Genomic DNA, 17,328 nt, shown 5'->3' on the forward strand with positions numbered 1-17,328 from the left:
TAGATGAGGGAAAAGGAGCTCATAGATATCTATGAGACTTTTGTTCGTTTCCTTCTAATCAGTGGATATTTTGAAACAGTTGTATGATAAGTTTGGTCACCTCTATAAACTAGGAATAATCAACATAATTTAAATATTCTGCATTGGCAAGTATAAAAATGTATTTGTGTAGTGTAGTTAACTGTTATGTATCAAGACAGATTCAATATTAATAAGTCAAGGTAAATATTTTTAGGTTTCTTTGGGATAAAGTACATATAAATTGCAACATTCTTCAGTTATCAGAAAGACCTATTTAAATTTTTTTATTGACTGAGCTATTCTTCGTTTCAAAACCAGTGGGTTTTTTGTTTTTGTTGTTGAAGTGTAGTTGATTTACAATGTTGTGTTAGTTTCTGGTGTACAGTGAAGTGATTCAGATATATATAGATATGTATCTGAATATATATATGTATTCTTTTTCATCTTCTTTTCCATTATGGTTTATTACAGGATATTGAATATAGTTCCTTGTGGTATACAGTAGAACACTGTTGTTTATCTATTTTATATATAGTAGTTTGTATTTGCTAATCTCATACTCCTAATTTATCCCTCCCCCACCCCCTTTTCCCTTTGGTAACCATAAATTTGTTTTCTGAGTCTGTTTCTGTTTCAAGAATAAGTTCATTTTTGGGAATAAGTTCATTTGTGTCATATTTTAGATTCCACATGTAAGTGATATCATATGGTATTTGTCTTTCTCTTTCTGACTTACTTCACTTAGTATGATAATCTCTAGATCCATCCATGTTGCTGCAAATGGCATTATTTCATTCTTTTTTATGGCCGAGTAGTATTCCATTGTGTATATATACCAAATCTTCTTTATGCATTCATCTGCTGATGGACATTTGGGTTGCTTCCATGTCTTGCCTATTGTAAATAGTGCTGCTATGAACATTGGGGTGAATGTATCTTTTCAAATTAGTTTTTTTAATCTTTTGCGGATATATGCCCAGGAGTGGGATTGCAGGATCATATGGTAGCTCTAATTTTAGTTTTTTAAGGAACCTCTCTACTGTTTTCCATAGTGGCTGCACCAAGTTACATTCCCACCAACAGTGTAGGAGGATCCCCTTTTCTCCACACCCTCTCCAGCATTTCAAACCAGTGTTTCTTTTTTTAATTGTTATTTATTTATTGAGATGTATAATGACATGAACCAGATGGATACACAGAAATAATTAACTTTCATCAAATTTTGGCACATGTGAATGAGGAGATATGCCTTGAAATTTGAGAAGGCAGAAACTTTATGAAATATCACTTCAAAGTTTGCATCATAAAAGAGGAAATAGATTCAAAAAATAAACGTATTCTTACAGAGCCATTATGTCCCACAAGTGAAAATTATATATGTGTTGGAACATAAATATCCAAGGTCTAACGTATAAGGTCATTTCACTCTTTTAGAGACCTCCCCTAGAGGAAATGCAAGAGGTCAGATTCAGAGCACCATGTTTTGTTCTGTACACCTTATTTTATTTTGTTGAAGTATAGTTGGTATAGTTGATTTACAGTGTTAATTGCTGCTGTGCAGCAGAGTGACTTAGTTGTACATACATACATTTTTCTTCATATTCTTTTCCATTATGGTTTATCACAGGATGTTGAATATAGTTCCCTGTGGTATAAAGTAGGACCTTGTTGTTTCATGCATTTTATATATACTAGTTTGCATCTGCTAATCCCAAATTTCCAATCCATCCCTCTCTTACCCCCTCCCCCTTGGCAACCACTAGTCTATTCTCTATGTCCCTGATTCTGTTTCTGTTTCATAGATAGGTTCATTTGTGTCATATTTTAGATTCCACATATAAGTGATATCATATGGTATTTGTCTTTCTCTTTCTGACTGACTTCACATAGTATGATAATCTCTAGATCCATCCATGTTGCTGCAAATGGCACTATTTCATTCTTTTTTATGGCTGAGTAGTATTTCATTGTATATGTGTATATACCACATCTTCTTTATCCATTCATCTGTTGATGGACATTTAGGTTGTTTCCCTGTCTTGGCTATTGTGAATAGCACTGCTGTGAACATAGGGGTGCATGTATCTTTTTGAACTGCAGTTTTGTCTGTATATATGCCCAGGAGTGGGATTGCTGGATCATATGGTAATTCTATTTTTAGTTTTCTCAGGAATGTCCATACTGTTTTCCACAGTAGCTGCACCAGCTACATTCCTACTAGCAGTGCAGGAATGTTCCCTTTCCTCCACACCCACTTCAGCATTTCAAATCAGTGATTCTTATTCCAGCCAGAACGCATTTATTGTTCGTGTCTGACCCAGCTCCTACTGTGGAGCCTAGCACGTAGTAGGTGCCAAATGAACATTTGTTGATTGGCAGACTTATAATATTTTACAAAATTATTATTAGTTATTTTTCATTTGATATTGAGTATTGTCCAGTACTTTAAGATGGTTTATTAATATATAAAGCTAGCATTTTTTTACTGTATGAAAAAATGCAGATTGGAAAATGTTATGAAAGCTGATTTTTCAGTTTTATATTCTATTAAATACATACTACAATTAGAAAATTACAAAAATAAACAATTAATAGCATTGCCAGAATGATTTTATCCCACAGAGCACTGAATGTTTCTTAGTTTGAGATTTTTCATACAAAAGAAAAGTGGAGAATGGATGAATCATAGTCAAACTGCAATACATTTCCCCAAACCTACCTTGTGCTAACTCTCAATAAAACTTCCTCTTCATGTTATCACATCCAGTCTTTACCACCCACAAATGCTCTGCCAAGTTACTGATAGAACTCCCTATCCTGTCTTCATGGCCGTCCAGTGCCTACTCTGTCTTCAGTATCCAGGTGAGGTCCTCCCTCCTCCTGGAAGCCTTCCCTGCAACACTCAGCCTGCAGTGAACTCTTTCCTCTGAACTCGTATAGGAGCAATAACACTCGTCACACACTTAACATTCTTTGTATTTTTACATTATTGGCTAAATTTCCTGTGTATATGTTTGACCATTCTAGTTAGGCTGATTTTAAGGGTAGATACAACCACAGAGGTATGACAATTCGGTCCTGTTGTAAGAAAGTAGAAACTGAAGCCCACCAGGAGGCATTAAGCAAATGGCCCAAGTTCATAGCTTTACTGCATACCTAGACAGTACAGGTTTTGCATACCTTTGTGTCCACATCAATGCTAAGCATGGTGCCTCGTGTATAATACATTTTGAGTTTTTTGTTGTTGTTTTGTTGTAAACTTGATGTAGAACATCCATCCCACTACAGATTTTAAGAATATTTGCTCAGGGATTTGGTAGAGAGATGTTTGTGTGAATGTTCTTTCATATGGTGAACAAATACTTGGTTTTTTCCAAGGCTGTTTGACAACAGTCTGTTCACATATTTGACAGTCTCACCACAACAGACTCCTCTGGCTAAACAAGTTCTGTGTTGATACAGACAGAAAAGGGGTGGGGTGGGGGGGGAAGCTTAGAAAATTGAGTTAATTTACAATTTGTAAAGAAAGATAAAGGTGTATTGTTTTTACCCCATGCCTACCCTCTCAACCCCACTCAGGAAAAAGCTGGATATATGTGTGTGTGTGTGTATGTATGTGTGTGTATATACATACACACACATATATATATATATATATATATTCAAAACTGACATGGATCAGTGCCTACAAAAGAACCTGGAAGTATATGGGAAGCAGGGAGGAGGAGGAGGGGGTCCTGGCAAAGAAGAGTTCATTGTTGTACAATGAGGTCATTTATTTGAATCTGTATCCAAAAAGGTGTTTCCTTTTAAATATTCACGAGATGTTCTGTCATTATGAGCCCAAAGGGGAGACCTTTATCAGATGCTGGGTGAGAACCAGGACTTCTGCCCTTCACCTTCCATTGGTTGTGAGTCCTTTTGGTAACATATAACCAAGGAGAGTATTGTGTCCTAAGCGCTTGAAAACAAATCACCCCAATTCCCTGTTTTCACTACGTTTAGTCAAAGTCAAACTTCATTAAGTCTGCACACCTTGCAGTTTCCCTCTTGAGGCGGTATTTTTCCCTACCATGAGTCCTTACCCTGAAATCTTTGGCAGAAGTTGCATAGTAGAGTCAGAAACTCAAGTAGTTAGTGAGGTTGGCCTTACGTCCCTTAGCTACCCATGAAAGGCTTGAGGCATCTGCCATCACCTAGGGGTAGGGAGTGGGGAGTTGCTCACAGAGGAGATGGCGTAAGTTTGACAAAATATTGTTAAAATTCCTTAAAGTTGTTAGTGGGAAGCAAGACTGACTATGTGGCCAGGTTGTCCTCCACTGGCCTCACCTGGGTCCTCTGTCCCATTGCTCACTCATCATCATACATCTCTCACACCACCTGGCCTCAAGGTGTTACCTCTCAGCCTCACAGTGTTTTTCTCTCCTTTTATGTGGATAGTGGTTAGAGACATCTCACTGAGGTTTCCTATATCTTTTCCCACTGTGCACAAGAAAGAGTTGGGATGGCCTTACTGCTAGTAGAATATCTCCTTTAAAGACCAGGAAATCATGGGGAAGACCTTTCTGGATACTGATTCTTTCTTCTGCACTCAGCCCCCACAGCAGCCCTGGTTTCCAGGATGTGTTTTGATTTCTTGAATCTATTTAATTATGACTGACTGTCCTTCTTTCTTAGAACAAAGTTCGTAAGTCTTTGAGCTGTTCCTGCTCTTTGGGTTACACAGTAATAGTAATGAAAATAACGATGGTAATTAACACTTACTGAGGACTTTCTAGGTGCTAGATAACATGTATTAACTCATTAACCCCTGTATTAGGGTTCTCCAGGTATATATCTTCTATTGGTTTTGTTTCATATTATGAGGAATTTGATCATGCAATTATGATCGCTAAGAAGTCCCCATGATTTGCTGTCTGCAAGCTAGAGACCCAGACCCAGTGTGAAGACCTGAGAAATAGGGGCACTGATGGTATAAATCCCAGTTCAAGGCCAGAAGAAGAAATGTGATGTCCCAGCTAGAGTAGTGAGGCAGTGGAAGATGAATTCCCCCATCCTCCTCCTTTTGTTCTATTCAGGCCCTCAGTGGGTTGGATGATGCCCACCCCTGTTGGGGAGGACCATCTACTTTACTGAGTCTGCCAATCCAAATGCTAATCTCATCCCGAGATATCCTCACAGCATGCCCAGAAATAATGTTTAATCTTGGCACCCTGTGGCAAATCAAGTTGACACATAAACCATCACAATCCCTATAGATCTCTGAGGTAGATACATTATTTCCTCTTCACAGTTAATGGTTTTGCAGGCCAGAGTGGTTGAACAACTGGCCCAAAGTCATAGCTTATAAATGGTGGAGGCAGAATTCATACTCAGTCTGGCTCTAGAACTTGTGTTCTGAACTGTGAGGCTTAGTTGCCTCTCGAGATGTGTGTTCCATTATAATACTGACAATGATAAATGGCAATATAGATACCCATCAATAGGACATGTGCTTTGAGCTGTTTTTCAGTGAGTTTAATGGTTGCGCTGAGCTAAATCCTTTACAAAGCTGGTTCCTCTGAATAGGAGCATACTCATGGAGGTGGCTACCTGGAGCTGGAAGAGTGGTCTGTAGCTGTGGAGCATTTGGGATTTTGTTGTTGTTGTTATTGCTGTTAAATCTCTCTCAGGCCATTATTTATTAATAGCCTCTTTAGGATGTTTGAATGTTTATAGAGTATTGTTGCAGTCTGAGTCTGCTTCAAAGTATAATTGAAGGTTCAGATGATTTCCTTCCTTCTCAACTTTGTCATAATGAAGAGTATCCACTCTTTACCTGCAAATAGAAAACCTGAAATTTAATTGTTATTTATTACGGGAAAGGAGAACATAAAAGCGCAAATTTGTTTTTTTTCCTTTTCCCTTTGAAATCCATCTCCTTTCTTTACTGTGGAGACAAAAGATTAGAGAACTCTTTTTTTCATGTGCCATACTTCCTGTCCTTAATATTTCATAAATTTGAAATGTCCTGAATTTTTATGGCTCAGTAGTTAAGTGTTTTTCTGTTTATTTTTCTGAGAGCATTTAGAAGAAGGAAATATTTTAACTCTCCATTTGTTATGTTGTAACAGTTCCTAAGCATTCCAATTTATTCATTAGAACCTCTTGTTAGTGTGAAGCTGGAAGCCTTATTATTTTAGGGACATTTTTAAGCTTTCTTATTTTTCTCTCCTGGCACCTTCTAAAACTTCCAGAGCTAACTTTAACATTGCATTCCTGAAATTCAGTGAAAGTCATTTAGGACTTCCTTATCCCCACTAGAAGCCAATTTAGTGACCAGATGTATGTTTTCATTCCCATTACCTAATTTATTTGTAATCGTCAGGGAAAAAGATAATGTGAATAAGAAAATTTCCTGGGAATTCTCTGGTGGGCCAGTGGTTAGGACTCTGTACCTCCACTGCAGGAGCATGGGTTCCATCCCTGGTCGGGGAACTAAGATTCTGCAAGCTGTGTGGTGTGGCCAAAAAAAAATTTCCAGAAATTATTAATTTACTAATTTTAAATATTTAAAAATTTAAAAAGTATAAAAGTGTATATGGTTGACAAACATTTCCTTGCTTTCAAAAGGATCTGTGAAGCATAAGCGAACCACTTTTGGTTTCTTGGTTTCAGTAGAGATATATTATGGAGTGCTGAAGTAATATAACAGCTATGATCTCATTTATAAGGCTTCTCCCTCTCATCTTAAATTCAACAAAACTTAGTCAACAAACATTTAATGCAAACCTATAATATTTAACCCTATTCTGAGTTGCTAAGAGTGCAGAAATGAATAAGACCACCTATGTAAATAGCACTCAGATCAAAATAAAATGTCACCAGCCCTCTAGAAACCTCCCTCATAGTTTCTCATGATTCTCCCAATCATTACTCCTCCCTTCTCGAAGGTTAACTGCTCTTTTTATGTCTCACACCATATGTGTTATTGTACTTTTGAAAAATGAATAGTAAGTATTCTCTTGTGTCTTGCTTTTTGTTCAGCATTGATTTTGTGAAACTCATTCATTTTGTTGCATTTTACTACAGTTTTCATTATTGTCAAGTATTGGCTCTATGGGTATTCTGAAAATTATCCATTCTACTGTTCATGGACAGTTTGGTCTGTTTCTAGTTTGGACAGTTTGGAGTTGTATGAATAATGTTGCTATGAACATTCTTGGACATGCCTCTGGGTAAACAATGCATATATATGCATTTTTGCTAGGTGTGTACCTAAGAATGGAAACATGCATGAGGATATATGAATGCTTACCTTTAATACAAACTGCCAATGAATTTTCCAAAGTTTCTGTATCAATTTATTATTCCACCAGCGTGATTCTTTTGTTCCAGATCTTTTCCAACATTTGGAATTGTCATTTTTAAATTGCAGTCATTCTATTGTGTACCTCACATGGTTTTTACTTGCATATTCCTCCTGTTTAATCACGTCAAGACCTTTTCTTATAATTTTTGGTCATTTAGTTAAACTCTTGTGAAATTCTTAATCAGATTTCTTGCTAATTTTTCTATTGGGTTGTCAAACTTGTCAGTTTGTAAAAATTATTTGAATATTCTTCATTACAAACTCATTGTTGGATATACCTGTTGCATATACTTTCTCCACTCTTACGCTCTTAGTAATCTTTTGATGAACAAAAATCTCTAGTTTTAATGTGGTCCTCTTTATTTTTTATGGCTAGTAAGTTTTGCCTCTAATTTAAGAAATATATTTGTACTCTGATGTCATGAAGATTTTCGATGATGTTACCTTCTAGATCCTTGATTGTTTTAACTTTTACATTTAGTTCTCAAACCCACCATTCTATTTTTTTGTGAGCTGGGTTAGGTAGGAGCTAAGTTTCATTTGTATTTTCCATTGGCCTGTACATTTATTGACAAAACCATCTTCTTCCCACAGCACTGCAGTGTTACTTTTATCATCAGTTACTAAATTGTGGCTTCATGTAACAGCATTGATAAACCTCAGAAAAATACAATTAAGCCAAAAAAATGAAGTTGCAGAATAACATAAAGACTGAATTCATTTAAACATAGTAAAACTTGCTATGAACACATTATAAATAGTAACATTTGGGGGGGCCACAGCTTTAATGAAGCTATTAAGTGAAGGTAGTAATAACACTTGGGAAAGGGGTTAACTCTTAGCAAGGAGGGGAAAGGCTAGTATAAGGGGCTCAGAGGCGACTTGAAAGGCATTTATAAGTGTTCATTTCATTATGATTATTTTCATATATTACAAATACTTAATATTTTTGTATCTATTCAGCTTTTAAGAAAAATTTAAATGGTGATTGGCAAATTACCCAAGGGCAACCAAACAGTTTTAGTTTCAGCTTGTCTCTCTTTAACACCTCTTCATTATCTACCCTTTAGGATTCTCCTTAGTTTCTTGTAGCTTAGCCACTTATTTAAGAAGGTGTTTGTTGTACTTTGTCCAGTATTTCTGAGTTTTCTGTTGGGAGGCTTTCCAGGATATGTATTTTTCCGCATTGCAGGAAACTAAAGCCCTCCCATGTACTCTTTCTACATTGAATTCAATTGTTTACTGAATGCATTCAGTACAATTGACAACTCCCTATATCTTAGTATATTTTCCTTCCTTTGCATCTATGAAACCACAGTCTTTGAATTTTCTTACTATCTCACTGGACTCCTTTTCTCAGCCTTATTCTCCAGCTCCTTCTCTTGTGCAGATACCTAAATCTGGGTGTCCTAGGGTTCAGGACTGGGCCCTTTTCTATCTATATAACCTTTATCAGTCCCATAGCTTTAACTCAACAGTAGCTCCCAGATGTATATCTCCAGTGCTGGTCTCTCATTTTAGGACAAGATTTCTATATTCAGTTGTTTATTTGACATGTCCATTTGGATGTCTAATAGACACCTCAACTTAGAATTTCAGAAATAGTTCTTTATTTTTCACCTCTCTCCTCAAGCCAGTTGGTATCAGTGGAGATTGAATTCAGCTGCAAATAAAAGAAACTATCAATAAAATGACTTTAAAATATAATTTTTTTCTCTTTTTCATATGAGAGGGCTGAAGGTCTTCATTCAAAGCTGTTATGAAGCCTCCTTGGTCATCACACTGTCTTGGCAGGTGCCCCCATCTTTCAAATCATTTCAGTATCCATAGTGGTCTTGGGACACCGCCATCATGTTCAGGTTTCAGGAGGAAGATGGGAAAGATAAAAGAGTGAAAAGGGAACATCACTTAGCTTGAAATAAACTTTCCAGAAATCTCACATGTTATTTCCAATTATGTTTTGTTGGCCAGAACCCAGCCAATGGGCACACACCTAACTGCAAGGAAAAGAAGGCAAAAATAGTTTTAGCTGGACCCATTTCCATCTTTAATATAAACTCTGAATGTTGTTACCAAAGAAGGAGGAGAGAAGTGGAACTGTGTGGTAGGTAGAGGGATCTTCCACACTATTTCTTCTTCCGTTCTTGCCATCTAAGTAAACAGAACTATTGTCTACCTAGTGATTCAGATAAAAATCCTAGGGTCATTCTTGATTCCTCCCCACATCTAATCTATCAGCCAGTCTTCTTAGTTTTGTTTCCAAAGTACATCTTGAACCTATCACCTTCTCTCCCTTTCCTCTGCTACCCCTTTAATATAAGCCGTTATCATCTCCTGGGTAGATGTATTATTGCAGTGAACTCCCTATCAGGTCTCTTTTCTTCCAGTTTTCATCACCCATTCTCTTTACAGCAACCAGTGTGCCAGTGTGGTTTGCTTTGGTTTTGCCTTTGTTTTTTTGCTTTTTCTTCAATAAAGCCACATCGGCTTCCTACATAAGAGTTTTCAGTGGCTTCCTATGTACATAAAGACTCAGCTTCTTAACAGTGGCCTGCATGAGCACCTGCATGTACCATCTCACCCTTTGCTTACCTTTTCCAGCAACAAAAGCTTCATGCATATCAAGTTCTTGCCATTTCAGAACTTTTGTGCCACAGCATGCTCCTTCCAGCAGTTTTGAATTTTGTTTGTTGTCTGTCGCTGGAACATAGGCTCTGTAAAGTCAGGAGGAGCTTGTCAGAACTTTTCAGCCATGTTACCCACACCTGGAGCAAGACCTACCTAAGTCCTGGTGGTGGTCAATATTGTTGAATGAACAACTGTGTCTTATTTGTGAGGCTATATGAAAATTTTATTTCTTATTATGGCTTATACTATATTCTAGATGATCTGAATATTCCACAACAAACATGAATTCCTTTTGAATGTTAAAACGGTTTATTTTAGTGACATTAAATAATTTACAGTGTATAATTTCTAATGTATAATTATTAAGTCTGAAGTTAACTAATTATTAGTTAAACTTACTGATATTTTAGAGCAGCACTTATAATATGTAAGATGTGGGCTAGGAACATCAGGTAATGAACAAATCAGGCACTCGTAACCTCAAGAAGCTTACAATTCAGAAATGGAAACTAAGAAATAAGCAATTTATATTCTAAACCATACTTCAGCAAGTACTAACAAAGATACATAAATCAGGTGTGAGTTATTACTATATATTGCCCCACCCCCAACTGGTGCAGGTAGCATACCTGTACTGTATAAACATGGCCTCTCATGCAGCTGTTATATAGACAAATTCAAGTTGTTGCTTGTTCTTACAGCAAAATGTTTCTTCCATACTGATTCACATTTTTATTACTTATTCCAAAAGCAAAACAAAAAGAACAAGAAACAAAACAAATAATAAAAAGTACCACTCCCTGAAGCAAGTTTCTGAGTGTACTTGACATTGCTATGCAGGTATTAGGAAAGTTTTTTTTCAGGACTTGGCCTACCTTAGAGTTGCTACTTAGCTTACTTCAGAAAAACTGAGCAGTGTACTCTGAGTGTGCTGATTAATCTGCTTTTTTATTGGATAACAGCCTCAGGGAAAGGCACCATTAGAAAATCAAAGCAGAAAAACTTTAACGCCTCCAAAGAGCTCTAGAGATAAGGTATAAGTGAATTAAAAAAGGAAATATTAATAACCTTAGTTTATCTTAAAGAATAAATGCCTCATGACATTAAGAGATGTTCAGTAAGCTGTTTGTAAGAACTAAGACTAATATAGCAAGCATTGTAAAATATAGTAATGTTATGGTGCTGTTTAAAGTTCAGTTTGATGATTCCTTTATCTTTTATTTTCCTAATTCTTGAGGTATTCATAGTTATAGTTTTATTAATATGAGGCATCCTCAGAATTCTAAATATAAACTACTTAATAATTATTATTACTATTACAGATACCATTTATTGTGCAGTGTACTCTGCAAAGATTGAGAAATTTAATATGTTATTTTTCCTATATTCTTTTAAAGCCTAAACATGGCTGGGTTCATCTTAAATATTTAATACGTATTTGTTTATTTTACTATAATGTTGAGAAAACACTGTATTGGGAATTATAAATAAAATATTACTCTTAACTCTGTCACTTGCTAAATGGAATACCTTGGCTGGTTTTTCATAGGCTACATAATTGCTAAGGTTTCCCCAAGCTGTAAATCCTATAGTTTTCTTTCTTTCTCTCCTAGCTTCCCTTTCTCTCTTTCTTGTTCTATCTCATTCTTTCTCTCTGTCTTTCTGTATCTTCCTTTCTTTTTCCCTTCCTTCCTTCCTTTTTGGGTCAATGAATACACTTTCCCAGTTTTAGGTGTAGTCATCAACAAGCGTTTGTTGAATGCCTACTGATAAAATACCAGCTGTTGTTCCACTTACTGGAATTCTGCAGTTAAGATAAGAACAGTCAATGAACAACCGAGTCTTTGCATTCTCATGGAGTTCAGAGTTTGTCTTCCTCAAGGGAAGACTCTCCCTGATTCATTCATATGTTCTTCCATGGTGTATAGAAGAGAGCATTTACTCTGTTGATGCTTTAAGGGAAAAGCTAATGAATGTAGAACAGAAAGAAAGAGTGAAATGAACTTTTGACCCCTTCAGGTTTGAAAAGGCAATTCTGTCCTTGATGAAGTGTAATTAAGGAAACACTGGATGGCCTCAGAGAGTTTGAACCAAGGAGACAAAAACGTAGGTAATTAAAGGCATTTCTGTTCATGTGTTCATCTTCCATAGCAGTTTAATTTTCACAAACTATCCACCAGTGTCCCTAAAAACCCTTCACTACTCGGAATTTAGGCTTTTATGATTAGCTGACAGACATTTCAAGCTGTCACAAAAAAGGAACTCTTTCAGGCTGTAGTTCAATTTCAGTAACATCACCATTTATGTGCACTAGTTTCTGTAATTATTTTAATATCCTACTACATTTTGTCTTTATCCTTTTATGAAAACTATGAAAACTGGAAAACAACTCAGAGGGCAAGAAGTATGACTTATAAGCCTACTCTATTTTAAATAACATTGGAAAATGTTTGAAAAAATTATATTGTAACCAGATTCTCACTAGATTTAAGCAAGTATACTATGCATTTGACTGTCAAATTAAAACAAAAAACCAAATTTAAGAACGTGTATGGAATGTTGGAATTTCATCATTGATGATTAGGTCTAACAAAAAAAGATAGCTTTTCTATTCTTCAGACTCTAAGAGAAACTTCCTGTATTTGCCTAATATTTGACTGCTATACATGAGACTTTAACACATTATCAGAAATGCATTAAGTGTTAAAGTGTACCCACAAATGGGGGTGTCTGGTAGCCAGTTGGTGGTGGTTTTCCCACTCCTCACCAAAAGCATCCTTCCCCTTCATTTCTCCTTTTCTTTCTCTTTTCTTCTTCTATCACCTTTATTGTTCCTATGTGCATTTTCTGTGCTTCTGCGTTAGGCCTGTTAGTGACACTTAAAGGGACCTGCAAGCATTGCAGACCTCATGATAGAGCTAGAGAAGCTAGAATGGGTTGACTTATATGAATTTTAAATATTTGGAATTTTTGGCACCTGTGGACTTTTCCTCTTTTTTTAAAATAATGTTTCTGGGAGTTTGAGGAGACTTGTTAACCTTAGAAATGCTTGACTGGCACAGCATGGCTTAGTGGAAAACGTGTATGTGTACGAACACTGGATTAAAAGCTTGGCTCTATCATTAATTAGCTACATAACCCTGAACTAGTTACTTATATACTTAGAAAGTCAGTTTTTTCATTTATAAAATGTGTATTAAAATATTGATCACTTGATATTATTGTGAAGATTAGGTATAGACATATATAAAGCATGTGTATATAGTAGACATTCAATAAATGGTGTTATTGTCATGAGGATAAATTACAGTAATTATTTGTTCTAGTATATTGGAGTAAATTACTTTTATATTTAAAGCATGGATACAATTTAATGAAAGATACCACATTCACATTAAATTCACATTAAATGTCCACAATAAAATGGACAACCTGGAAGAAATGGACAAACTCTTAGAAAGGTACAATCTCCCAAGACTGAACCAGGATGAAATAGAAAATATGAACAGACCAATCACAAGTATTGAAATTGTGATTTAAAAACTCCCAACAAACTAAAGTCCAGGACCAGATGGCTTCACAGGCAAATTCTATCAAACATTTAGAGAAGAGTTAACACCTATACTTCTGAAACTATTCCCAAAAAATCTGCAGAGGGAGGAACATTCCCAAATTCATTCTATGAGGCTACCATCATTCTGGTACCAAAGCCAAACAAAGATACCACAAAAAAAAATTACAGGCTGATATTACTGATGAATATAGACGAAAAAATCCTCAACAAGATACCAGCAAACCTAATCTAACAATGCATTGAAAGGATAATACACCATGAACACATAGGATTTTTCCCATGGACACAAGGATTTTTCAATATCCACAAATCAGTGTGATACACCACATCAACAAACTGAAGAATAAAAACCATATGATTGTATCAACAGATGCAGAAAAAAGGCTTTTGACAAAATTCCACGGCCATTTATGATAAAAACTCCCCAGAAAGTGGGCATAGAGGGAACATACCTCAACATAATAAGGGCCATATATGATAAACCTACAGCTAACATCATACTCAATAGTGAAAAGCTGAAAGCGTTTCCTCTAACATCAGGAAAAAGACAAGGATGTCCACTCTCACCATTATTCAACATAGTTTTGGAAGTCCTATCTATGGCAGTCAGAGAAGAAAAAGAATTACAAGGAATCAAAATTGGAAAAGAAGTAAAACTGTCAACTGTTTGCAGATGACATGACATTATACATAAAAAATCCTAAAGATGCTACCAGAAAACTACTAGAGCTCATCAATGAATTTGGTAAATTTGCAGGATACAAAATTAATACATGGAAATCTGTTGCATTTTTGTACATTAACAATGAAAGATCAGAAAGAGAAATTAAAGAAACAATCTCCTTTACCATTGCATCAAAAAGAATAAAATATCTAGGAATAAACCTACCTACCCTAAGGAGGTAAAAGACCTATACATTGAAAACTATAAGATACTAATGAAAGAAATCAAAGATGACAGAAACAGATGGAAAGATATAGCATGTTTGATTAGAAGAATCAATATTGTCAAAATAACTATACTTTCAAGGCAATCTACAGGTTCAATGCAATCCCTATCAAATTACCAATGGAATTTTTCACAGAACTGGAACAAAAAATATTAAAATTTGTATGGAGAAACAAAAAGACCCCAAATAGCCAAAGCGATCTTGAGAAAGAAAAATGGAGCTAGAGGAATCAGGCTCCCTGACTTCAGACTATACTACAAAGCTACATTCATCAAAATAGTATGGTACTGTCACAGAAACAGAAATAGAGATCAGTGGAACAGGATAGAAAACCCAGAAATAAACCCAAGCACCTGTAGTCAATTAATTTATGACAAATGAGGCAACACTATACAATGGAGAAAAGACAGTCTCTGCAATAAATGGTGCTGGGAAAACTGGACAGCTACATGTAAAAGAATGAAATTAGAACATTCTTTAACACCATACACAAAAATAAACTCAAAGAGGGTTAAAGACCTAACTGTAAGACCTGACACTCTAAAAATCTTATAGGAGGGCTTCCCTAGTGGCGCAGTGGTTGAGAGTCCACCTGCCGATGCAGGGGACGCGGGTTCGTGCCCCGGTCCGGGAGGATCCCACGTGCCGCGGAGCGGCTGGGCCCGTGAGCCGTGGCTGCTGGGCCTGCGCGTCTGGAGCCTGTGCTCCGCAGCGGGAGAGGCCACAACAGTGAGAGGCCCACGTACCGCAAAAAAAAAAAAAAAAAAAAAAAAGTGCTGGGAAAACTGGACAGGTACATGTAAAAGTATGAGATTAGATCACTCCCTAACACCATACACAAAAATAAGCTCAAAATGAATTAAAGACCTAAATGTAAGGTCAGAAACTATCAAACTCTTAGAGGAAAACATAGGCAGAACACTCTATGACATAAATCACAGCAAGATCCTTTTTGACCCACCTCCTAGAGAAATGGAAATAAAAACAAAAATAAACAAATGGGGCCTAATGAAACTTCAAAGCTTTTGCACAGCAAAGGAAACCATAAACAAGACCAAAAGACAACCCTCAGAATGGGAGAAAATATTTGCAAAGGAAGCAACTGACAAAGGATTAATTTCCAAAATTTAGAAGCAGCTCATGTAGCTCAATAACAAAAAACAACCCAATCCAAAAATGGGCAGAAGATCTAAATAGACATTTCTCCAAAGAAGATATACAGACTGCCAACAAACACATGAAAGAATGCTCAACATCATTAATCATTAAGAGAAGTGCAAATCAAAACTACAATGAGATATCATCTCACACCAGTCAGAATGGCCATCATCAAAAAATCTAGAAACAATAAATGCTGGAGAGGGTGTGGAGAAAAGGGAACACTCCTGCACTGCTGGTGGGAATGTGAATTGGTACAGCCACTATGGAGAACAGTATGGAGGTTCCTTAAAAATCTAAAAATAGAACTACCATATGACCCAGCAATCCCACTACTGGGCATATACCCTGAGAAAACCATAATTCAAAAAGAGTCATGTCCCAGAATGTTCATTGCAGCTCTATTTACGATAGCCCGGAGATGGAGACAACCTAAGTGCCCATCATTGGATGAATGGATAAAGAAGATGTGGCACATATATACAATGGAATATTACTCAGCCATAAAAAGAAACGAAATTGAGCTAATTGTAATGAGGTGGATAGACCTAGAGTCTGGCATACAGAGTGAAGTATGTCACAAAGCGAAAGACAAATACCGCATGCTAACACATATATATGGAATTTAAGAAAGAAACATGTCCTGAAGAACCTAGGGGTAAGACAGGAATAAAGACACAGACCTACTGGAGAACAGAGTTGAGGATATGGGGAGGGGGAAGGGTGAGCTGTGACAAAGTGCGAGAGAGGCATGGATATATACACACTACCAAACGTAAGGTAGATAGCTAGTGGGAATCAGCCGCATAGCACAGGGATATCAGCTCGGTGCTTTGTGACCGCCTGGAGGGGTGGGATAGGGAGGATGGGAGGGAGGGAGACGCAAGAGTGAAGAGATATGGGAACATATGTATATGTATAACTGATTCACTTTGTTATAAAGCAGAAAGTAACACAGCATTGTAAAGCAATTATACCCCAATAAAGATGTTAAAAAAAAATCCAGGCCGAAGATTGTAAGTGCCTGAAATATGAAATTTTTAAATTGGAGAACAAAATAGAGGTAGAATGGAAACAAGAAGAAATAAAATATATGAGGTCGGAAACACAAAAACTTCTCAAACTAGGGCCTCATCAAATGGTACTGGTGTTAATAGAAATAGTGAAGTCAGAAGGAGCAGTTTAGGGGTGAGGAAAGGGAGATAAGTACAGTGTGAGGTGTACTGATGTTGAGATATCAACAGAATAACCAGGTAGAACTGTAGATCTTGGGAGAATTATGGTAAAAAGATGATCTAAACGTATTTTCCTATGTGGTGAACAAGAGTTTCATAGTTAGAGCCAGTGTAGTTTTTTCTTCATTGTGAAAATCACAGTAATGGTGACGGTGAGACAAGAAATAAGCGGGGGTATTGATATCCAACTTAAAGAAATAAGCGGGGGTATTGATATCCAACTTAAAAAGTTAAGCAAATAGTTAACATTAAGCTACGAAATTCTTAACACTAGAGGTAGAAGGATTTGTGAATACCTTTAACTTAAAACATCTGTATTCTCACATAGAGAAACAATAGACATTTGGGGTATCCTTAAAACAAGGCCAGCTCAAAATTGGCACTCAATAAATATTTCTTGAATAAATGCAT

The 17,328-nt window shown here is 36.4% G+C and overlaps 1 protein-coding gene across 9 annotated transcripts in view; it reads left to right on the forward strand.

The window, feature by feature from the left end:
* Positions 1–17,328, forward strand: part of MALRD1 (MAM and LDL receptor class A domain containing 1) — a gene marked incomplete at its 5' end in the record, with an annotated part of 1,062,652 nt that overhangs the window by 832,977 nt on the left and 212,347 nt on the right. The window lies entirely within an intron of this gene.

The sequence above is a fragment of the Stenella coeruleoalba genome, assembly GCF_951394435.1.
Source record: "Stenella coeruleoalba genome assembly, chromosome: 2".
NCBI classification, from domain to species: Eukaryota; Metazoa; Chordata; class Mammalia; order Artiodactyla; family Delphinidae; genus Stenella; species Stenella coeruleoalba.